Source organism: Bombina bombina, chromosome 2, assembly GCF_027579735.1.
Source record: "Bombina bombina isolate aBomBom1 chromosome 2, aBomBom1.pri, whole genome shotgun sequence".
Lineage (NCBI taxonomy): Eukaryota > Metazoa > Chordata > Amphibia > Anura > Bombinatoridae > Bombina > Bombina bombina.
The window spans coordinates 551342552-551367898 of NC_069500.1; positions in this window are offsets into that span (position 1 = coordinate 551342552).

Here is a 25347-nt window from a genome sequence, read left to right on the forward strand (position 1 = left end):
CCTCAATGTCTTCCAACAACTCCTTTTCCAAAAAAACATCTCTTGTCTTTTCTTTATACAGCTCACTATAAAACTCATGAACTTCACGCAAAACACCATCCGTACCACAAATTTCACACTCATCCTTATCAAAAACATAAAAATAAACATATTAAAAAAATATTTACTACAAGACTCATCCTTTTCCATTTTCTCCAATCTTGCCATAAAAACAATTTTCTTTCCTTTTTTATGCATACTCTTTTTAATTATCTTTCTTGCTTCAGCAATTTCCTCATGCACATCAATACCACAATTTCTCAATTCATACAAATACAACAACCTCAGATACCATTTATCATACAACTCCCTTTCCATTCTAGCTTTCTCTTTATTTCCACCTTCAACCATTTCCACAACAGAAGCACATTACTAAAATCACACTTTCTTTCACGCCACCTTTCATACATCCAAACAAACTGATGCTTAATCTTCTCATCTTCTAACAAATCTACATTAAGTTTCCAAACACCCTTACCATACTTAATCTTTAAATCACAATTCACCTTACACATCAAAAGGGCATGATCCGTAAAGGGCATCCGCTTTAAAGAAAAATCATCAACACACAGAATTTAGATAAAAAACAAAAATCAATTTGAGATTTTATCCCACCACTATCACTATAGAAAAAGTAAAACCCTTCCCTGAAAATGAAACAGACCCGAAGACATCCTTCAAACTGAAAGATTTAAGCAGATCAACTAAAAACTTCCCTGAGCTATCCACCCTACAATCACTCCGACCCTCTCTGTCCCCATTCCTAATAATACAATTAAAATCCCCAACCAAAAACGTTGGATCTCGAACTGGCAGAAAAATTTTTAATGTTTCAAAATTAAGCAAACGTTCTACCCTATTTGGAGAAGCATATACATTAAACAAACTAAAAACAGTCCCACAAAAACTAAAACTAACCAAAAAAAACAGACCTGGGACAATATGAACTACATTAAGCATAGAAAAACAAAACCCCTTAAACAACCCCCCCCCCCCATTCCTATCAGAAGAACAAGACCATACTTTAGGACCATATTCCAAGTCAGCACATTTAGGATGTTCAGAGAGACCACATTCCTGCAAACAAAAAATATTAGCAGAACATACAGATAATAACTTAAAAATTGCAGCTCTCCTTGCTATAGCTTTCATACACCTGACATTAAGGGAAGAAATGGTCAGAAACATTACAAAAATAAAATAAAGATAAACAAAAAAAGAATTAACATCAGGACTTCGTCTTTCCTTTCTTTTTCTTAGGACTCAAAGGAGATCCTTTAAATCTGCCTCTGTGATGTTCCGACCTCCTAGGCTCCCCCTTGCCAGCCTCATAACCAGTGACTTCAGCAAGTTGGTTCACATCTCTTTTATCTAGATAACCAACAGAAGAGGCATCAGAAAAGTCACCAATGCACTGGCTTGAGTTAGAGGGAACGTCTTTGGTAGAGACAGAAGGAAACTATGAAATTAAAGAGTCAGCATCACTTGCAGTATCTGGATCTGCACTCTTAACTACTGGAAGATCCAAATCAGGACTCTCCCATTCATCAGAATCCGCACCTTTTTTCCGCTTGGAGGCAGATTTTTCCCTGCAGTGTCCATATCCTCCTCAGGAGCAGGATCACAAGATGACTCAGTGAAGGAAAAATTCTCTGTCACAGGAACAGCAACAGTATCATCCACAGAATTGGGCAACAGGGCTTCAAGAACATCAGCAACAGCTATCACATTAGATGTAGCAAGATCCACCTCCTGAAGATTAGATTGGGCTTCCTCCACATTCTCAGCCACAGGAACCACCACAGGAGCATCAGACACCTCTCTGACAGGGACCCAAACTGCAGATTTCTTACACAAAAGAGGTAATATAGAGTTCAATGCCTCATCAGAGACCTGCTCATCATTCACAGATGGCTCAACCACAACTGAAGATGTTTTTTTTTGCAACATCAGCATAGGAAGGCTTTACTCTATCAAGCCCCTGCAACATCATCAAAGGACACATCCTGCACAGATGACTTGAAAAACCACACAGGTCACAGGTCCGGCATTTACTACAGTGGCAACAAGATGATCCTCCTCACCACAATTTCGACATCTGGCATCTGGGCAATTTTCATCAATGTGACCAAAGAAGTTGCAACTACGGCAAAAAAGAGGCATGTCATCATAGTAAAGGAAGCCTCTATTTCCACCAATGGCGAACGTCTGTGGAGGGTGTTTCTTTCCACCAATACCTAATTCATCTGGCACAAACCGCACCCAGAACCTGAGCTTTCCATTGAAAGTCCCAAACTGATTCTTCAGCTTGCTACCTCCTTGAACATCATCAAAGTAGCAACAAAGAAACAGACGAATTTCCACATCATTGGCCCAAGGGTTGTACATATGTACTGTCACCGGGATTCTTCTCTCTCTCTGCACACAGGCAACAAATCTCATGCCCACCAATTCTGGAGCAGCAGCCATATCAATAGTCTGTTGATAGCAGGTCTGTAAATGATGTTCATCAGTGAAATCTACATCAAAAATTCCTCTTAAAGGGAAAGACTGAACACAATGCAAACTTGCTCTTGGCATCTTCAAAACACCATCCAAAAAAACATGCTGAACATGAGCCAAACCAATCTTCTCTCGGATGTCCTCAGAAATCAACACCCGAAATGTTTAGGGAACGTGTGGCACATTGGTAGCCATAATTGCCCTATTGCTTCTTTAGGCTGGATTTCAGAGTGCCCCCCCAAAAGCAGCATGTGGCTGAAATCGAGAGACAATGCCACAAGGCCAAGGGGATGGCCCTACTACCCAGTTGCTCTACGCCTAAGAAGTAGCCACCCCTCCAATAACAGTAGGAGCCCAAACCCCGAAGGGAAAGAACCCCAGGCCGAAGGAACAGGTCTCCAGGCAGCACATCTTTCAACCAAGACCAAGCACAGAAAACTGCACTTGATCCCAGCCAAAGGCCCGAGAAGTGACCTCAGACGATCATTTCAGCCTATTGTGGGCCTTGTCAGTGAGGTGCAGCCATATCCCTCTAGGCACCCTGAGCACTGGGTCCACATCTGGATTCCCGCATCCCACTTAGGGAGACTTCCCTAAGAGTCATAATTTGCATAAATAAAAAGAGAGAAGTGCTCACCCTGAGAACGAACAATAGCATAATAGCGTATTCTTTGGCTAGTTACCACCCTAGAAGCAGCCTCTTTTTGCTCAATATGTGCCTTTCATAGAGAAGAACTTTCCTGTAGCATATCAGTCTGATCCTGACTTAACAGTACAGTCTAGCACCGAAATACCAGGCAATCCCTCTCTGAACGAAAGAAACAGCAAAGCCCCAGACGTACATTTCGGCCTAGTATGGGCTTCGTCAGTGAGGTGCAGCCATATCCCTCTAGACACACAGAGCATAGGGTCAATGTCTGGATTCCAGCATCGCACTTAGGGAGACTTCCCTAAGAGTCATAATTTGCATAAATAAAAGGAGAGAAGCGCTCAACCTGGGAATGAATAATAGCATAATAGCTTGTTCTATGGCTAGTTACCACCCTAGAAGAAGCCTCTTTTTGCTCTATATGTGCCTTTTACAGAGAAGAACTTTCCTGTAGCATATTAGTCTGATTCTGACTTAACAGTACAGGCCAGCACTGAAACGATCATTTGGGGTTTTCATGTTCCTTGTTCAGAGGAGAATTGCCTGGTATTTCGGTGCTGGACTGACCTTACTTGGAGAGATCAGACTGATATACTTCAGGAAAGCTTTCCTTTGTGAAAAGCACACTGGTCTAAAAGAGGCTGCTCCTGGGTGGTAAATCGCCATAGAACTAGCTGATGAGCTGTTGTTTGTTCCTGATAGAGCGCTTCTCTCTTTGTATGCAAATCTTCTGACAGCTCCCTTATCACATGACTTTTTATTTATTTTCTATTGAATTGCATTTTAGCCAATTAGTGCTGTGTTGTGCTTACTCTAAATAACTCAACGGGTGTGAGCACAATGTTATCTATATGACCCACATTACCTAGGAGTCTCGTGTTGTGAAAAGCAAATAAAAAAGCATGCGATAAGAGGCTGTCTGTAGTGGCTTAGAAACAGGTAGAAATGTAGAGGTTTAAATGTTATAAAGTGTATTAATATAGCAATATTGGTTGTGCAAAGCTGAGGAATGGGTAGTAAAGGCGTTGTCTATCTTTTTAAACAATAACAATTTTAGTGTTGACTGTCCCTTTAAGATCATTGTTTAGTGGTCTGTGTACTGCAAACTATATTCATACTAAATAAACAGTTCAATAGCATTTAATAACATAATTTCCAGGGTATTGCACTGTGCAACATGTTGCAGGGTCACTAATAATTGCACAATATGTAAAAAGATATTAATTTAACTTTCGGCTCGATTACGAGTTTTGCGGTAAGAGCTGTGCAGTGCTAACTTGCACGTTATTGTCACCGCTCATTTCCCTACAGCGCTGGCATTACAGGTTTTTACAAACCTGGCGTTAAAAGACAAGAAGTAAGCGTAGAGCAAAATTGTGCTCCATACCGCACTCCAATACCAGCGCTGCTTAAGTCAGCGGTGAGCTGGTTGTACGTGCTTGTGCATGATTTCCCCATAGACATCAATGGGAAGAGCCAGCTGAAAAAAAGTCTAACACCTGCCAAAAAGCAGCATAAAGCTCAGTAACGCAGCCCCATTGATTCCTATGGGGAAACGAAATTTATGTTTATACCTAACACCCTAACATGAACCCCCAGTCTAAATATCCCTAATCTTACACTTATTAACCCCTAATCTGCGGCCCCCGACATTGAAGACACCTGCATTATACTTATTAACCCCTAATCTGCCACTCCGGACATCGCCGACACCTACATTATACTTATGAACTCCTAATCTGATGCCCCCAACATTGCCGACACATAGATTATATTTATTAACCCCTAATCTGCTGCTCACAACATCGCCAACACCTACATAATGTTATTAACCCCTTATCTGCCGCCCCCAACGTTGCCGCCACTATAATAAACATAATAACCCCTAAACCGCCGTATTCCCGTATCGCAAACACTAGTAAAATATTATTAACCCCTAGTCTACCGCCCCTAACATCGCCGCCACCTAAGTACATTTATTAACCCCTAATCTGCCGCCCCCAACGTCGCTGCCACTATATTATAATTATTAACCCCTAAATCTAATTCTAACCCTAACACCCCCTAACTTAAATATAATTTAAATAAATCTAAATACAAATTACTATCATTACCTAAATAATTCCTATTTAAAACTAAATACTTACCTATAAAATAAACCATAAGCTAGCAACAATATAACTAATTGTTACATTGTATCTAGCTTAGGGTTTATTTTTATTTTACAGGCAAGTTTGTATTTATTTTAACTAGGTAGAATAGTTACTAAATAGTTATTAACTATTTACTAACTACCTAGCTAAAATAAAATCAAATTGACCTGTAAAATAAAACCTAACCTAAGTTACACTAACACCTAACACTACACTACAATTAAATAAATTACCTAAATTAAATACAATTAACTAAATTAAATTTAATTAGCTAAATTACAAAAAAACAAACACTAAATTACAGAAAATAAAAAACAAATCACAAGATCTTTAAACTAATTACACCTAATCTAATAGCCCTATCAAAATAAAAAAGCCCCCCAAAATAAAAAAAAACCCTAGCCTAAACTAAACTACCAATAGCCCTTAAAAGGGCCGTTTGTGGGGGAATTGCCCCAAAGAAATCAGCTCTTTTACCTGTAAAAAAAATACAAACACCACCCCAACAGTAAAACCCACCACCCACACAAGCAAACCCCCCAAATAAAAGCCTAACTAAAAAACCTACGGCTAGATTTAGAGTTCTGCGGCCAAAGGGTGTGTTAGCTACGCGTGCTTTTTTTTTATCCAAGATGGCGTCCCTTAGATTCCGTTTGGCTGATAGAATTCTATCAGCCAATCGGAATTAAGGTAGAAAAAATCCTATTGGCTGATGCAATCAGCCAAAAGGATTGAAGTTTAATCCTATTGGCTGATCCAATCAGCCAATAGGATTGAGCTTGCATTCTATTGGCTGATTGGAACAGACTTCTGCCCGTCTGGAGGACCACTTCTGCCGGCTTCGTTGAGGAAATCTTGTCGCTTGGATGAAGACTTCTCCTGGTAAGTAAATCTTTGGGGGTTAGTGTTAGGATTTTTTAAGGGTGTATTGGGTGGGTTTTATTTTTAGGTTAGTGCTTTGGGCCGCAATAGAACTAAATGCCCTTTTAAGGGCAATGCCCATCCAAATGCCCTTTTCAGGGCAATGGGGAGTTTAGGTTTTTTTAGTTAGGCTTTTATTTGGGGGTTTGGTTGTGTGGGTGGTGGGTTTTACTGTTGGGGGGTTGTTTGTATTTTTTTACAGGTAAAAGAGCTGATTTCTTTGAGGCAATGCCCCGCAAAAGGCCCTTTTAAGGGATATTGGTAGTTTAGTTTAGGCTAGGTTTTTTTTTATTTTGGGTGGGCTTTTTTTATTTTGATAGGGCTATTAGATTAGGCGTAATTAGTTTAAAGATCTTGTAATTTGTTTTTTATTTTCTGTAATTTAGTGGGGGTTTTTTTATAATTTAGATAATTTTATTTAATTTAGTTAATTGTTTTTAATTTAGTTAATTTATTTAATTGTAGTGTAGTGTTAGGTGTTAGTGTAACTTAGGTTAGGTTTTTTTACAGGTCAATTTGTATTTATTTTAGCTAGGTAGTTATTAAATAGTTAATAACTATTTAGTAACTATTCTACCTAGTTACAATAAATACAAAGTTGCCTGTAAAATAAAAATAAACCCTAAGCTAGCTACAATGTAACTATTAGTTATATTGTAGGTAGCTTAGGGTTTATTTTATAGGTAAGTATTTAGTTTTAAATAGGAATAATTTAGGTAATGATAGTAAGTTTTATTTAGGTTTACTTTAATTATATTTAAGTTAGGGGGTGTTAAGGTTAGAGTTAGACTTAGGTTTAGGGGTTAATAAATTTAATATAGTGGCGGTGACGTTGGGGGCGGAAGACTAGTTGTTAATAAATGTAGGTAGGTGGCGGCGATGTTAGGGACAGCAGGTTAGGGGTTAATAATATTTAACTAATGTTTGTGAGGCGGGAGTACGGCGGTTTAGGGGTTAATAACTTTATTCTAGTGGTGGCGTGTGGCGATGTCCGGAGCAGCAGATTAGGGGTTAATATTTTTATTATAGTTTTGCAATGCGAGAGGGCCTCGGTTTAGGGGTTAATAGGTAGTTTATGGGTATTAGTGTACTTTTTAACACTTTAGTTATGAGTTTTATGCTACAGCGTTGTAGCGTAATACTGATAACTACTGACTTTAAAATGCTTTACGAATGTTGCTGTATAGCGCCCACTTTTTGGCCTCCCAGGACAAGCTCGTAATACCGGCGCTATGGAAGTCCCATAGAAAAAAAGACTATACGCAATTTGCGTAAGTTGATTTGCGGTAAGGCCAAAAAAGTGTGCGGTGCCCCTAAACCTGCAAGACTCGTAATACCAGTGGGAGTAAAAATGCAGCGTTATGAGGCTTAACGCTGCTTTTTTAGTCATAGCGTAAGACTCGTAAGCTAGCCGTTTATTAATATATCAGAATTATAAAAGATCTACATACAAAATGAAAAGCAATAGACATGTGCATGGCGAAAAAATTCGGTTCGGATCGATTCAGATTTTTTTCGAATTTCGGTTCGCATCGATTCGAATTCGGAAAAATTTGAATCAATTCGTTTCGGATTTGTTTCGGATTTATTCAGATTTGAATAAATTTGTCTGGATTCGGTTCGATTCGGAAATTAGGAATTTTAGTAAGTGTTAGGTGGGATGTGCTGTGTATTAGACTAGTATTATGCACTGTATATTAGGTGTAACCTATAGCACAGTGATATAACCTAATATACTGTACAATACTAGTTTAATCCATGGCCATCCAAATCTACCGAATAAATCCGAAAAAATCCAAACTAATTCGGATTTATTCGGTAGATTCGGCACTATTTTAATTTGGAAATACGGATCGATCCGAATTTTATGAATTCGTCCGAATTTCTGAATCGATCCGAAACGAATCGCACATTTCTAAAAAGCATTTAAAACTCTTTTTTAGTAAAATGTGTATTGTTTGGCATTTTAGGGATACACCACAGTTGGAAACCTCTTAAATGTTATTTTTCTTATCTATGTTGCTGTGGCCAATTAGGGACAGGTATAATTGAGTTCTTGTACATAGCATGCAATCACTGTGCAGCATGTAGGAAAGTCAGAATTTTGAAATCCGATAAATGTTTTTCAACTCTTTGGAATAAGTAGAAAAAGAAACACAATTGTATTTTTATTCAAATTACATTACAAGCAGGTAAATTAAATAATATAAGTCCATTCCAAAGTTTTGTTTTTAATTATGCATACTTTTAGGTGTAATTAAAGGGCAACTAAACCCAAAATCTTTCTTTCATTATTCAGATAGAGAATAGAAATTTAAACAACATTTCAATTTACTTCCATAATTTATTTTGCTTCATTTGTTAAATATCCTTATTTGAAGAAAAAGCAATGCACATGGTGAGCCAATCACATGATGCTTCTATGTGCAGCAACCAATCAGCAGCTAGTGAGCATATCTAGATATGCTTTTCATCAAAGAATATCAAGAGAATAAAACAAATTAGATAATATAAGTAAATTAGAAAGATGTTTAAAATTGGATTCTCTTTCTAAATCATAAAAGAAAAAAAAATGTGGGTGGCATGTCCCTTTAACATTTGAGTTTAGACCTCATAATAAATTATGAATATACAGTATATTGTAATTTTTTAGGCTCAATTAACACTTTGGGCTAGATTGCAAGTGGTGTGCTACCGTTAGCATGATTGAGATATAGCAGTGTTTTTTACACTCAAATCCATATTACAAGTGGCTCGTTTAAATTACAGCAAATTTGTTTGCGCGAACTTGCGGTAATTTACATTCCCCATATTTTTTATGAGTGCTGCTGAGCGAATATGTGTGCTCGTATTACAAGTTGAAAGCAAATGCAATCTCTTGAACGCAATCACATTTAAAGCTCAAACTTTTTACGCCACTTGAAAGTTCACTTAAAGAATTTTGTGGGGGGGGGGGGAAATTAGCACTAAACTACACTTTTAACCCCTAAACTGCCACATAGCCCACCGCAAAGTACCCCACTACATTATTAACCCCCAAACTGTGACACTCCCACATCGCAAAGTACCCCACTACATTATTAACCCCCAAACTGTGACACTCCCACATCGCAAAGTACCCATTACACTATTAACCCCTAAACTGCCATGTAGTCCACTGAAAACTACTCTGATACACAATAAACCCATAAACCACCACATCCCCACATCGCAAAGTACCCCGCTACACTAATAACCCCTAAACCCCACAACCCCCATCACAAAGTATCCACTAACTTCTAGCCCCCACTAACCAGCTAATACTCCTAACATCCCTAACTTAATACCCCCTAAGTTACCAAAGAAAAAAATACCATTACTTAAAAATAAAAAAACTATCATTACTTAAAAATTAAAAAAATTAAAATTACGGAGAATAAAAAACATTGCCAAAAATAAAAAGCCCACAGTTATGCATATTCTATTACTAATGCCCCCCATAAAAACACCCCAAAAGCAATAGAAGGGCTTTTTTGTAGGGCATTGCCTGAAAGTGACTTAGCTCTTTATCTAAAAAAAATTCAACCCATTATGCAATAAAAGTAATGTCCCACCCCCCCAAATATAGTCTATCTAAAAAAACTACTCTAATAATTGACCAGATAAGAGCATTTGGTAGGGCACTGCCCTGATACGGGATGGCAGTGCCCTAAAGTCACTCAGCTCTTTTGCTGTCAAAAATAAAAAAATAAACTAATCTATAAAAACATAAACCTATCCTAAAAAAAGATACTTTGAAAAGGGCATTTAGTTGGGCATTGCCTTGGTAAGGGCATCTGGTAGAGCAAAGCCCTAAAGTCACTCAGCTCTTTTGCTGCCCCCCCCCCAAAAAAAAAACTAATCTAAAAAAAAGCGTATTCTAAAAAAAGATACCCTGAAAAGATCATCAGTTATCTCAAATCTTTTGCACCCTAAACTAAAAAGAAAAAACCCACCTAAAAACTTCTATCACCCAAAATTGGTACTCACCAGACTTAAATCCGGCTCCTAAGTAATCTCCTCTGGCGTTGCTCTCCTTCTTTCTTCACCCATTGCGTCACTCCACTGGCTAGAGTTCTTCTTTCTTCCATCCAATGTTGCTTCTTCTTATCTTCTTACCTTCCACCCGATCCTCCTTCTTCATGCGGTCACCGACGCACACTGAAGCTAGAATGTGAGTTTCCCCCTTACATACAGGTGCCCTTGCATTCCTATTGTCTGATTTTCCTTTTTTAAATAAAAAAAAGCTTTCATTCTATTGGCTAATTTGAATTTGGGTTTGAAAATCAGTCAATAGGAATGCAAGGGCACCCCTATTTAGGTAGCGGTGACCACATGAAGAAGGAGGATTGGGTGGAAGATAAGAAGCAGCCGCATTGGATGGAAGAGGACTGGCCTAGCAGAGTGCCACCATGGACGAATAAAGAAGAGGAGCAGCAGTGGGGGAGATCACCTGGGAGCTGGATTCAAGTCTTGTGAGTTGTTTGGGTGGATTTTTTTCTGTTTAGATTAGGGTGCATTAGGGTGGTTTTTTGTTTTGCTTTTGGGCAGCAAGAGCTGGGTCACTTTAGAGCACTGCCCTACCAAATGTCTTTATCAGGACAATGCCCAACCAAAATTACCTTTTCAGGGCAATTTCTTTTAAGATAATTTGTTTTAGATTAGGTTTTTTTTTGTTTGTTTTTTGACAGTAAAAGAGCTGAGTCACTTTAGGACACTGATCTATAAAATGCCCTTATCAGGGCAGTGCCCTATTAAATGCCTTTATCAGGGAAATTATTAGAGAATGTTTTTTTAGATAGACTTGGAATTGTTTTAATTTTTAGGAAAAATAGCTAAGTCACTTTAGGTCAATGCCCTACAAAAAGCCCTTCTAAGGGCTATTGCTATAGTAACTTCTATGTTAGACTACAGTTTTTATTTTGGGGTGTGTTTTTAAGGGGGGGGGGCTAGTTTTAGAATAGGCATAACTGTGGGGTTTTATTTTTTTAGCAATTTTGTTTTACTTTCTGTAATGTTAGTTTTTTTTTAATGCTAGGTTTTCTATTTTAATGTAATGTTAGTTTTTTTTTTATTTTTATGTAACGGTAGAGCTTTTTTGGTATCTTAGGAGGTGTTAGGTTATGGGTGTTAGGGGTGTTAGCTGGTTAGGGGTGTTAGAGGTTAGTGGGTATTTTGCAATGTGGATGGGTGACATTTTAGAGGTTAATAGTGTAGTGGGGAACTTTGCAATCGGGTGTGTGACAATTTAGGGGTCAATAGTGTAGCAGGGTAATTTGCGATGTGGCGGTTTAGGGGTTAATAGTGTAAAGGGGTAGTTTGTGATGTGGGGGTGTGGTGGTTTAGGGGTTAATAGTGTAGTGGGGTATTTTGTGGTGGTTTAGGGGTTATACGAGTAGGGGGCTTATTCCCCTGCAGGTTAGCAAGTATGTGTGTTAGGTTTTTTTCTGCTTTTCACGCTTCATTGAAGTCTATGGGGGGTATGTTAACGCGATCACAATATTGTAAGTTCAGCTTTTTGTTTGTGTCAGTTAGCAACTTTTTACATTCAACTTGCAATACGCACACAAAAAGCCAAGCAAGTTTATACTTGAGCGGGAGCGATAGATAGTAATCTCGCCCTTTATGGGGAATTTCATAGATAAATGCCAATTTAATGACATTTTTGTTTCTAGTATTTTTTTGTGGGAGGATGTTAATCTGGCAACTTTTCTTTGAATGTTATTATTTATTCCAGCAGGAATTCTTTGCTGTAATTAGAGATGTCTGCAGTGATGATAATAGCCAGTCACTTTGTTTCTTTGGTGTCTCATCTGAAAATTATATTATCACAGTAAGTATATAAGAATGTAGTACATAAAGCATAAAAACCAATGCTTTTTTGAATAATTAAAGGGACAGTGTACTGTAATTTTTATTATCCCCTTTATTGTGCTCCTAACTTCATAATTATCCATGTTAGCTGATAAAGTGTATTAAATTGTTAACAAATAGCTCCTTTACCTTTATTTTGTCATGTAAAAAACGGCTTTTACCTGTTCAAACTGCCATCTAAACTGAAAACCATTTTAGTACAGCAGTAATGGTTATAGAAAAGATGTGTATTGGCATTGAAAACTGTCTAAAGCTATCATTTTCATAACGACTTCACTGCAGGTGGTGATACTGGTTTTAAAATTCCGCCAGTGTCAGAGATGTATCACCTCTCACAGAAACGTAACGTAAAACGCCTCTTGGCGAGATGACTTTCAAACACTAATTTTAGCCCTTTATAAAACTTCACAGAAAATCTAGGATCCCTTTTTAAAATATATTGCTATTATCACAATGATTTTATTGTCTGGGCCTAAGTATTGGCCTTTGTGTATATAGTGAGAGACAGGATTATGATGTCTGATCTCCCTTTCAGTTAGCAAAAACAGGAGCAATTTTCCATATATTTAACACTCTGCAACTGGTATAGCAAATCATTGGAAACCAACTTTACATTACACTGTGCCTTTAAGAGGTCACACAATGCTACAATAAGCTAAAATAAATTACAATACCTACAAATAGTATTTTATGTACTTAATGCTGAGTGTCCTCATTTGTCCAAAGTTCTGTTTTTTTTTTCATGGCTTGTGTTTGCTTTCTTTAGTAAATCAGGCTTTAGCCCCAGCCTGTATTCATGACTTGGAAATTAACAACATTTATCAACTAATGAAGTTATAGTTCATACTAAACATTAATTTGATGTAGTAGCTTAAGTAGCTAAAAAGAGAACAGAGTCTATCCATACTAATCAAATCAAACATTTAATCATAATTAACAGTTTCCTATTTATACACTTCCTAAAATAAAATAGTAACTCTCTTATGTCCATGTAAAGATGTGTTTTTTTGTTGAACAAAGCTAATTTGATAATAGAAGTGTTTTGGAAACTTTTTAAAAAAAATGGTATACTCTGTCTGAATCACAAATGAAAATAGCCTATATTTTAAACTAATATAATTTAATTTTAAAATCCTTATAAATATCTACATATCTAATATCTATCCAGCCTTTGTAAATGTTAAGGTTGAAAGACACATTGGGGCTAAAGACCGCTGCTCTATAACCTGTCCGCCTACTCTTAGGCGGCGGACAGAAATCAACCTGATAGCGAATCTGCAGGGGGCGTCATTGCACCAGCAGTTCACAGGAAATGCTGGTGCAATGATAAATGCCGACAGCGTATGCTGTCGGCATTTATCGATGTGCAGCGGACATGATCCGCAATATCGGATCATGTCCGCTCGCACAATGATAATTCAGCCCCATTTTCTTAAACTGAAGTGCAAGAAGGTTTTTGTTACATCCCACTCAGATGTGCAAGATATCTGTAAACACACACAAGTATTGATTAATTCATCCCACTTCTGACACCTATTTAGCACAACAAAGAATTTGAATTCAAAGGGATATGAAACCCCAAAAAATTCCTTTGTGATACAGAGCATACATTATAAACAATTTTCCAAATTTCTTCTTTTATCAATTTGTCTTTGTTCTCTTGATATATTTTGTTGAAAAGCAGGGACCTAAGCTCAGACGTATGTCCATGTATGGAGCATTATATGGCAGCAGTTTTGCAAGAATGTGATCCATTTGCAAGAGCACTAGATGGCAGCACCATTTCCTGCCATGTAGTTATCCGGACGCCTACCTAGGTATCTCTTCAATACAGAGTATCATGACAGCAAAGCAAATTTGATAATAGAAGTAAATTGGAATCACAAAATAAATGATTGTGTTTAACGAAATCATGCATTATGAATATAACATATTTTATATTAAAGCTGTATATTTAAGAAAGCAAATTTAGCTTTAATTTAAATTTATTTTCTTTGGTGTTCAGTGTTAAACTACACACACAACACAAGGTGTAAAATAAATAACATTTGCTTTTTTTATTTTTAAAACATCATTTTATTGAGATTTTTTGTAAAATTATTGACTTGTTTTGACATTCCATACATTTGTATATTTGTGTCTATTCAAATTATACATGACTGATGGTTATGATTACAATAATTTAACATAACAATAATAAACTGGTTCGTACTCACATAACTTCAGTGTAAACTTTGTACTATTAACAATTAAGCATATCCAGTGTCCAGTCTGCTTTTTGGAGAGTCTCTCACCTGACCATTGTGTGGGATATTCTGCCTCGGTGCTTCTTCCAGATTTTCAGTGTATTGTGAGCTTGTCATGTGACATAAACTTTTGTTGGCTTATTAAAATTATTTTATGATCTTTATCAAAATAATAGTAGGGGAACGACCAAGATGCAGCAAGAATAGCCAGAAAGTGCTATAAGTAAGTGGGTTGGTGGTTTGGGGCCCCCGGGTTTGCTTAAACTGTCTTGTTAGTCTACTAGGTCTCCCTGTCTCCCCTGTAGCTTGAGTCTCTTGAATGGATTCTTCCCAGAGGAATTTAATGTCTATTACTGTATTCAGTTTCTATCTTTTGAGATAACCAAAGTCCTCTAGGGATAGTAAGTCTGTGTTTTGCCTTCCACATTTGTGTTGTTGGAATGTCTGGCGTCTTCCACTTGTGTGCAACTAATGACTTAGCTCCATTTATTCCTATTTGTAATAGTGGTAATCTCAATGTGCAAGGGAATTTTGGTTGGTCGTTGAATAGGGCAATCCTAGAGGTTAAAGTAAAGCTGTTCGATAAAATTGTTTTGAAGTGTGACTCCACTCCCTTCCTAAGGCCTAGATTTGGAGTTCGGCGTTAGCCGTGAAAACCAGCGTTAGAGGCTCCTAACGCGGGTTTCTTACGCACTCCGGTATTTCGAGTTTATTTACCGCCACTCAAAATACACCTAACGCTCACATTTCTACCGCCACCTCAGACCCAGTAGTAAACATATACCGACAAAAAAACATCCACGAATCACAAAAAAAATATTACACAAAGTACACTTACACTCATACAAACACTACACTATATTTATTTTTCATATTTAATTTTTTTTCTGCAAAATACAAAGGATTAAAGTTGCGAGATCTCGGGTGTTTGAAAAAAATCAACAAAAATCCATTTTCCCATTGACTTACATGGACATACGGGAAAAGACCCTCATATACCTACATCTAACTAATAACATTATCACAAACATACACTCATCGATGCATACAAACAATATACACCACATGACATACACAAAATATTTATTTATTACAAAAAGAACACGATTTAGTTACTTTTTCACACAAGCTCATGACGTCACTCACTTTACGAGGAAAACCAGTCTTAGAAAAAAAAATTAGAAATCTTTAGAGCCTCCATTGACTTCTATTGGGAAGACGTGCTCGTGAACGCGAAACCCTCATTTCCCTAACGCACGCAAATAGCGTAGACAGAAAAACTCCAAATACCAGCGCTAGAAAATACATGATTTTATGCGTTAGACCCAGCTATGATAAATAGATCAAGAAATGACTATTTCCCTATGGTGGACTTATGTTTTTAATTATTAAATATTCACAACACCATAAAATTGATTCACACTTTTAGATTACATCAACTACAAATACACATCACTAGTAACACATTATTATTTCAATAAAATTACATTTAAAATTAAAATAAAATTCAATAAACATTTATGGATTCACAAACACTACACAATGGGAAACACCTCTCATTTACCTTTATTATTGCATTTCAGTTATTCAACTCATATGCTTGCAGCAACAGCTTATCTACATAGGCTTAACACATAATCACTCATGGATGCACATATATTACTTTTAACATTCACTCATACATGTGCATTCAAATGATGGGGGAAAAACACATTACATTCTCTACAGGAATCACAAAACACAACATATGGATTTGACTGTACTTTTAACATCATGATTCCATCACAATAAACCATTAGGAATTACCTACCAAAAATACATCATTACACCAGATTACAGATGTCACTTTATGGGAAGGAACAACAATGCCAGACCGCTATATAGAAGTCAGCATATGTGGGACACAATCACAATATATACGTACATGTACATAACACGTATCACCCATGACGCAACCACAAAGCACACATTTATATTTTATTCAGCACACAATAACAATGTAGCACAATACAACAACACAATGAGGATTTCAGAACTACATAGGCAGGTTAATAATATCATGACGTCATTAGAAGATTCAACCATACACATCACAGATTCACCACTGTACCGCCCCTTTAGGAACTTTAACACTCAATACTACAATACAACATATACGTAAACCACACTTTTGAACAGCATTATTATGGAGATTTCAATGGGACAATTAAGAAATATTGTCCGATCGCAAATCACTTATATATATATATATATATAATACTACAGATGGCAGCCGGAAGTTATTCAGTATTAGTGCAATTTTTATGGGACGCATACAATATTGTCAGATCTAAAATCACTTATATATACAATACTACAGATGACAGCCGGAAGTTCGGAATTATTATTGCGATTTGAAAGGGACGCATACAATATTCACATCTCGGCAATCACTTATATATATAATACTACAGATGACAGCCGGAAGTTATTCAGTATTAGTGCCATTTGAAAGGGACGCATACAATATTGACAGCTCGGCAATCACTTATATATACAATACTACAGATGACAGCCGGAAGTTATTCAGTATTAGTGCCATTTGAAAGGGACGCATACAATATTGACTGCTCGGCAATCACTTATATATACAATACTACAGATGATAGCCGGAATTTCGGAATTATTATTGAGATTTGAAAGGGACGCATACAATATTCACATCTCGGCAATCACTTATATATATAATACTACAGATGACAGCCGGAAGTTATTCAGTATTAGTGCCATTTGAAAGGGACGCATACAATATTGACTGCTCGGCAATAACTTATATATACAATACTACAGATGACAGCCGGAAGTTCGGAATTATTATTGCGATTTGAAAGGGACGCATACAATATTCACATCTCGGCAATCACTCATATATATACAATACTACAGATGACAGCCGGAAGTTATTCAGTATTAGTGCCATTTGAAAGGGACGCATACAATATTGACAGCTCGGCAATCACTTATATATACAATACTACAGATGGCAGACGGGAAGTTCGGAATTATTATTGCGATTTTAAAGGGACGCATACAATATTGACATCTCGGAAATCAATTATATATACAATACTACAGATGGCAGACGGGAAGTTCTGAATTATTATTGCGATTTTAAAGGGACGCATACAATATTGACATCTCGCTAATTACTTATATATACAATACTACAGATGGCAGATGTTACTTTATCGTTTACAAACAATATTGCAGCAACATTGATCGATCACATTCGATGCACATTATACACAACTATGCACTTTCATTCATGTTAGCCTGGACGTGTGCTTGTTACTATAACATCGCGTTTAAGAAATATTGATTACGCATATGAACAAACATTAAAAACATGCACTGTATGTGTGATATTTGACACTTTCACATTGAGATTAATTTGGGGAAAACAACATTTCAGCAAACAACAAAAAAACGCCCACTTTGAAAGCATTCGCGCCGCTCACATACAAACAGGTGAATACAATCAGCAATCATTACAAACTCACTACCATTGGACTAATCGTACTATAAATCCCCCAAACAACATGGCCAAAGCATCACTTGTGATCCACATCAGATCAAGTGCTTACCTTGTTACGCTGTTTTGAAAGATGGATGACGATGACATGGTAGACGCTGCTGGTGCTGCTATTGGCGAACTAGCTGTTGGTCGAATCAGGCAGCCTCGGCGGCTCAGACCGAGACGAAGGGGTCGTCTGGTTCGAGGTCCTCCTGTCTACAGGGTGAGACCCACCTTGGAAAACATGAGCGACTTTGAGGTTTTTGATAAGTATCGGCTCGATCGCGAACAGCTCATTGGCCTTTACGAGCTTCTTAAACCTCATTTGGAGCCACGTATACAAATAAGGACTGCTGTTCCCCCCATGAGTAAGATGCTAAGCTGTCTATACGTCCTGGCCTCCGGGAGTTTTCAATCAGGAGAACTGTACATGCATGGCCTGGCTCAAGGTACATTCTCTGTGGTGTTTGATAACTTTCTGGACGCCATGGTACGTATCAGTAAGCAATACATAGGATTCCCACAGAATGATGGTGATTGGAGGCGCCTGAAGCGGGAATTCTTTGATATTGCTCAATTGCCCAATGTCTTGGGAGCCATAGATTGTACCCACATTGCGCTGCGTGCTCCAATTGATGACTTGCCCTTCAGAAATCGCAAACATTTTCATAGCCTCAACGTGCAGTATGTTTGTGACGCACGGATGAGGATTATGCATGTGTATGCGAATTTTGGAGGGGCTTGTCATGATGCCCGCATCCTCTCTCTGTCGTCCCTGTGGAGACAGTTTGAGGAAAGACAAATGCCCCCTGGTTATCTCGTTGGTGAGTATTTGTGCACAACATGGTTAATTAGTTTGACAATTGCCCCGGTATTTTTTAACTGTTAGCGTCATGTTCAGCTATAGGATGCAATTTAACCATTTGTTATTTACCGACGCTAATGTTTAATTTTATTTAAATGCAGATATGTAGCATGTCTTAACTTAAGTGCTCAGATAGAGAATGCAATGTAACCATGTAGTTAGCATTTTACACAAGGTTTGTTTTCAGAACAATACGCATATGTAGCATGTCTTAGCTGAAATGGGAAGATATTATCTCATGCAATTTAACCATGTCATTGTCTCTTTCCGCTAATGTCTAGTTTTATTTAAATGCAGATATGTAGCATGTCTTACCTTAAGTGTTCAGATAGAGAATGCAATGTAACCATGTAGTTCGCATTTTACACAAGGTTTGTTTTCAGAACAATACGCATATGTAGCATGTCTTAGCTGAAATGGGAAGATATTATCTCATGCAATTTAACCCTGTCATTGTCTCTTTCCGCTAATGTCTAGTTTTATTTAAATGCAGATATGTAGCATGTCTTACCTTAAGTGTTCAGATAGAGAATGCAATGTAACCATGTAGTTCGCATTTTACACAAGGTTTGTTTTCAGAACAATACGCATATGTAGCATGTCTTAGCTGAAATGGGAAGATATTATCTCATGCAATTTAACCCTGTCATTGTCTCTTTCCGCTAATGTCTAGTTTTATTTAAATGCAGATATGTAGCATGTCTTACCTTAAGTGTTCAGATAGAGAATGCAATGTAACCATGTAGTTCGCATTTTACACAAGGTTTGTTTTCAGAACAATACGCATATGTAGCATGTCTTAGCTTAAATGGGAAGATACAGAATAATATAGAAAGTTATTTTTTGGATGTTTCTGACAACTTTTAATATGGATTATCGTTTTCCAAAAATATATTTATAAAACAATATACTAGTTTAAGGATTCTGTTTGAATTATGTTCTGTTCAAAATTTATAGGTGATTCTGGGTACATGAGCCGGCCTTGGCTCATTACCCCCTTGCGTAGCCCGAATGATGTGTCTGAGCGCTACAATAGGGCTCATAAGAGAGCGCTACAATAGGGCTCATAAGAGAACCAGGGCGGTGGTTGAAAGGATGTTCGGGCTCCTGAAGATGAGATTCAGGTGCCTGGACCGTTCTGGAGGAGCACTCCAGTACAACCCAAAGAAGGTGGCTAAGATCGTTGTAGCCTGTAGCGTCCTGCATAATATTGCACAGCGGGCTGGGATGCTGCAGGCCGTCCCGGTGGACAGAGACCTCCTCAGAGATGAGGAGGATGATCCTGTTCTAGAGGGGGAATTCCAGGACGAGGGACTTGATGTCAGAGCAGACGTCATCAACCGCCACTTTAGACGGTAAAGAATAGAAGTTACACTGGAGTATTTTCAATAGATGTGAACTGTATGGAAATGACAAGTAGAGAATTGTGCAAACATGTTAGGATTGATCAAATGTTAGAATAATTTTTAATTTTATTAATATAGGTGATGCTCTGGGCATTGGGTCCTATAGCGAGTCTTTGCCACCTGGTTTTTAAAGAGGACATCAGATGGTAAGTAGAAATGTATGGACTGTTGCTGGCATGAATTGTACACAAATACATCATATGGCATACATTTTCAAAAATAGAATTTTGTTTACACATTACTTAAAATGTACATAATCAGAAAGGGATACTCTAGAATGACTATGGTTCAATGTCACACAGAGGTTTGTTCTGCTCAATATGACTCATCTTCACACTTGATAGAAAATAACACAGGTTCATACACAGGCTTAGTAAGCTAGTGACAGAAATTTATTATGAAATGGGGGGTGGGAGAGGGGTACAGAACTGATTCACACACTTGTATGAATTCATTTGAAAATATTTCTTCCATTAGGGAGATGACTTAATCTAAAGACTGAAAGGGAACAATTTGAAGCCTGACAGTGAAGATTGCCCAGACTGACAGTGGGGAAAAAGCCAAGATTGAAATTGAAGTATACCAATGGGATCATGTCTGGCATTATCTTTCAATTCTGCTGACCTTGAAAACCATACAAAGACATGTTCACATGGTAAGTGCAAACTATTTGATAGAATAAGGCTGTGGAGACATCCTATTGGAGACACTTAGATGATTTTCTATTTTGTAGATGGTATTTCCCAGTCCTCTATTTAATGAACTGATGAATAAGACACCTATTGAAGATCAACTGTTTACCCCTGAATTGACTTTCAAAGACCATGCATTGTCCAGGTTGGTGCATGCTAGTTAAGAATCACATGAAGAATGTTGATTATTGTTAGCTTACATACATTAGTCATACTTATTTCATCATTAGATATTTAGGGATCACAATCCGAAAAATGAATACATATTATAGTTGATATAGAGGTATTTTAATGGACATGAAATATTACATTTATGTTCAGCATACATATATTGTTGAAATGTGATATACATTATTATGTATAATTTGAATTTTGGATATTTAAATATAATTTTGAATCAACAATATAATGGTGTATGTATTTCATTAATTTTAAATCAATTTAAGAATTATCTTTAAAAAATGTTGATCAAAGTTAGAGCATAGACACCATATGATTTTAAATGTATTTTATGAATATTTGACAACGTGTGTATTAACTTTGTTCCATTTTTATTATTTGTCATTTCAGATTGGCATCAGATGACTTCCAGGAATATTTAATTATTTTATATTAAATTTATTTTTACATGTTAATACTAAACATTTTATTATTAAATACATTATTTTGAACAGATTCTACTAAATATCAATATAATCTGTCAATAAATAAAACTTGGACTCCCATGACTGGTAGTTGGCTATTTGACAAGCACATGCATAAGATAAAATAATGCATTAATATTAGAAAATAAAATGCTTCCCAGAATATTAAATTAAAATATATGTTATAACATTAATTGGGGAGTCAGATTCTTCAATGCTTTTCTATTGAAAATGTAGATATTAAAATTATTTGGGATATGTAGTAAAATTTTTATTTTTTTAAATTTTAATAAGGTGAAGTGGTTCAATTACATGAAAGTGACAGTGTTGTTGAATGTAAAAATAATTGTATAAGATCTTGTATCTTCCTTAGGTATCTCAAAACATTATTAGAAATTTTTTTTAAATTATTACATTTATAAATGGTAGGTCATTTAACTTGATATTTTTCAAAAACTAGTTATTGGATGCCAGGTTAATCTATGTAATTTTCTAGTGGAGTCATTTAACTATACTTAGTAATATTATGTATTTATTACAATCTTACCTCTTGGGTTAGACATCAAATATCTATATAGAATGTAAATTCGCATTTTGTTTATTTTGTCAATGTTAAATCAAAATACAAAATGTTTGGGTCCTTAAAGGGACATTCACAAAGTATATTGTGTATAGATTTTTACAAATATCATACAAGAATTTAAACATATTTAGAAAGTACTATAGAATTACATTCAGTCTTTAAATATACTTTTTTTTAAAAAAACAACAATGCACATATCTTAGTCAATTATATAAGGCATCTATATGCAAACAACAATCAGCATCAAAATAGCCTATGTAGAGATGTATTTAATCCAAGAATATATATAATTACAATATAATGATTGAATAACAAAACATATTAAGTTGGTCAAATATAAGAATATTATACAAAATGCCTACATAACATATAGCTTAATGTCCCTCTAAGCTGAAGGCTCAAAAAGACCTCCTTTAATAAATATATTTCAGTCAGTGTGTAAAACAATCTAGAAGTTAATCTAAATTTGCTTTACTCAGATGTTAGACTAATTTAGCAAAAGGAAGGTGCCTAGGTTTATGATATTTTAAGCATTATTGTGAAATGTTTCTTTAAAGGGGCATGAACTCAAAATATACTTAAAGGTAGACAGTTAAAAAAATACTGATTTATACATTCTGAATGAGTATACTATTTTAATCAACTTTAAAATTTGTCTCATATTATGAATGCTCCTTGTGATGTTGCTATCATTACTTTAAAAATAAGGCAGTAAATAGCTAATTTATTAGCTTCAGTACTCTGGACAGAACTTGATTGATTGGAATAATTGATACAACAATCGTCAACGACAACCCAGGTTTTTATTAAACAATTGTCCGTAATATAAAATATCATTATTGATTTGCAAAGAAACATAACAAGATAACTGTTAACATTTGATAATCGGATTAAATAATAAAGTTCATTAACATTTCATGCTCAATCACCAATGCTAAATTTGTTTGGACAGTGTCCCTTTAAGATATTTAAAGAGGGTATTTACTTATCTTGCTATCTTGACATACTTTGCTTGAAAAGCATATCGAGATCGGCTCAGTAGATGAATATTGGTGGATGCACAGAGATGCCTTATGTGATTGTCTCAACCATGTGCATTTAAATTTCTTCTGTTGAGGATATATAAATACTAAGAGAAAATGATTTACATTTTAAAGTCTAAACAATCTTCTATCTCTACAGATCATTTGATACAATTGTTTGTAATGTCTCTTTAAAACTAAAGACGCCATTGCACAATAACATATATGAGCACTTCAGACAAATACAAGCTCGAGGTTTATTTGCTAATAACAAAGCTGTAGTTTAATATTTATAAACAGATTATCCAAGTTACTGACATTCTAACCTGAATTTTAACATTAACAAATATTGCGTGGGAAACGCATCTTGAAACACCAGATTAGCATCTTTAAACATTAGAGTCTAATGTCACGCAATAGCACACAATCAATGTGCATTATAAAGACATTTAATAGAGCAATGTCAATACTTCACAATAAATTTATTTAAAGAACAATAAAGACATACAATATTACATGTGTATTTGTATTAAAGAAACAGACCGTTATTAAACCGAGAAATGTCGACAACATTTAATAATGTGACAGTATTAGATTTTAAAGAGTATTTAATCATTAATATTTAACGGATCACGGATATTAAATCTGCGTCACACATATCCGCATGACAGGCCCATGAGTTACAAATAAGTCTACATGAAAAAAAAAAAGTCACAGCACCACCAAGCGGTATGTGTAAGGAAGTTACTAAGATATGAAACATTAAGGAACGGCCAATCAGAGTTCATCACACAAACACAACTTGAGTCAGGATGGTCTCACAGACATTATAACAATATTTCAAACTTTTATCCAATCAGATGTACAGATAAATTGTCCCATGGTGCATCTCATGTTTACTTCACCATATAAAAGTCCATTACACGTTGCCATCTTTGTCAGTTCTCTAATGCCTACTGGTGTATTTGTTTTTATATATTAAATATATATTATATATACGCAACTCGGCAGGCATGTCAGTTCCCAGGTTCACCAAGGAGGAGAGCGCTGCACTGGTCCACGCCGTCAAGGACTTTTATCCCCAGCTGTTTGGGAACAAGAGGAGCTCGACAGATGCGCCTGTTAAGAAGGCCCTCTGGGAGTCTATCACCAATGCGGTTCGATTGGTGTGTGACGTCCAGAGGACCCAGGATCAGATCATGAGGAGATTCGGAGATATGAGGTTGCGTTTATCGAAAAAAGTCAACCTCATAAGGGACTGGGTACAAGCCCGTAAAAGAGGGGGCCAAAGAAAGGCCCCGCGGAAACTGTACCTACTCCCTTATGAGGTGACTTTATGCGAGCTCCTCAATCTCCGGGTCCCCAAAAGATTTAGATCCTCGCTATCCTCGGCCTCCTCTTCTTCCCTCCCAGCTGCGGGATCTGAAAGTCCTGACGCGGGGGCCAGGGCAGATGCTTCTCCGTCCGGTGGCCTGGGAGGAGATGGAGAATCTGAACCAGGTAATTATCCAACTTCATATAATATCTTAATAATTTTTTAAAATCAAAAAATGTGTATATAGTCAGATACTAAACCTATACAGATCTCATAACATACACTACATATGATGTTTAGATATCTGATTTTAGATTAGTGACACATGAAATAGGAATGATGTTTCTTGCGCTCTACAGAATATGCGTCACAGAGCGGAAATGTAATTTCTCATCCACGTTAACATGGGTTTGCGGAAAGTGGCATTGCTTTATACATGTTGGTGAAATGAGGGATGCGTAATTCCGCTTTGAATCATTGCGCAATGATCGCGAAAATGGCATTTCTCATCCACTTTAACATGGGTTTGCGGAAAGTGGCATTGCTTTATACATGTTGGTGAAATGACGGATGCGTAATTCCGCTTGGAATCATTGCGCAATGATCGCGAAAATGGCATTTCTCATCCACGTTAACATGGCTTTGCTGTAAGTGGCATTGCTTTATACATGTTGGTGAAATGACGGATGCGTAATTCCGCTTGGAATCATTGCGCAATGATCGCGAAAATGGCATTTCTCATCCACGTTAACATGGCTTTGCTGTAAGTGGCATTGCTTTATACATGTTGGTGAAAATTAAATGGGAATTCTTAGATTAGTGAAGAATACAGTATTCTTATTTTCAATATTATAGCTAATAAAAA